Below are 1,059 nucleotides of genomic sequence, written 5' to 3' on the forward strand. Positions count from 1 at the left end.
CTGGGGATGCTGAGTTGAGTCTGTCAGGGATGCAGTGGCTAATCCTATTCCAGGATTTAGTTGCAGCTTTGTTAGTGTTTGAACTGCTGAGATGACCTTGTCAGGGATGCAGAGGACAATCCTAGATCCAGGTTTTTGTCATATCTTTCATAGTGCTGGGAATCGAGAGAGAGATCATATCCAGAATTACTCTTTCCCCCAGTCCCACCTCCCTTGGCTGAAGCGGATGCTGAGAAGAGCCTATTTTGCTGTGAGATGGATCAGAACTCCAGGTTTTCCCTCTGCCCCTGTAGTTACACAAAAATAGCAGGATGCTGAGATTAACCCTGCAGTGATGCAGAAGGTATGTGCTTTTTCAGTTCTGGTACTGATGGGGCGTTCACAGTGATGTCTCTGTGGCGCAATGGACGAGCGCGCTGGACTTCTAATCCAGAGGTTCCGGGTTCGAGTCCCGGCAGAGATGGTCTCTAGGCAGGTGCCTTTTATTTTTGCACAGACTCAGGTAAGGATGTAAGTTAATTATATTTAATTTACTCTAGAGGGTTTTAGAAGAAAAAGACAGACTTTTCCTGATAACCTCTATATGGCTTTCCTTGTCAGCCCTCTCTTCTTGCATGTCTGTGGCACAGGCCTCTTTCATTCATATTTTTTTCTCACAGTATTTTCTACTGTTAGTTTTTTCCCTTTGTTATCTCTTGCATGCTTTGATATTTAGCCCCCCTGTTCTTTAAATGCTGTAGCAGTTGTCTTGATAAAGATATTGCTGTCCTTTTGTTATCAGAAAATGTCCTTTTGAAATCTGAAAATGGATTTTTTTTTAAGATCTTTGTTCTAATTATTTCTCTAGCTAAATCTGGTCTCTTATTTCTTATGAGTAGCTGTAGTTTAAAAGCTAGCTCTCTCAGCCTGGTAATGAATTCGAGCTCCTGACTACAGGTTTCGTATCCTTTTCTGTGTGTGTGTGTGTGTGTGTGTGTGTGTGTGTGTGTGTGTGTTTCCCCTGCACATGAGGTTTTTCTGTGCTTGTTCCACATTCTCACCATGTTTTACAATTTATAG

At 42.3% G+C, this 1,059-nt stretch overlaps 1 non-coding gene across 1 annotated transcript; it reads left to right on the forward strand.

Moving 5' to 3' along the window:
- The first annotated feature begins 389 nt into the window (after window positions 1-389).
- Window positions 390-463, forward strand: TRNAR-UCU (transfer RNA arginine (anticodon UCU)). The gene has a single exon. It is a non-coding gene; the product is annotated as a tRNA-Arg (tRNA).
- The last annotated feature ends 596 nt before the right edge of the window (window positions 464-1,059 follow it).

Source organism: Pelodiscus sinensis, chromosome 24 (assembly GCF_049634645.1).
Source record: "Pelodiscus sinensis isolate JC-2024 chromosome 24, ASM4963464v1, whole genome shotgun sequence".
In the NCBI taxonomy this organism is placed as follows: domain Eukaryota; kingdom Metazoa; phylum Chordata; order Testudines; family Trionychidae; genus Pelodiscus; species Pelodiscus sinensis.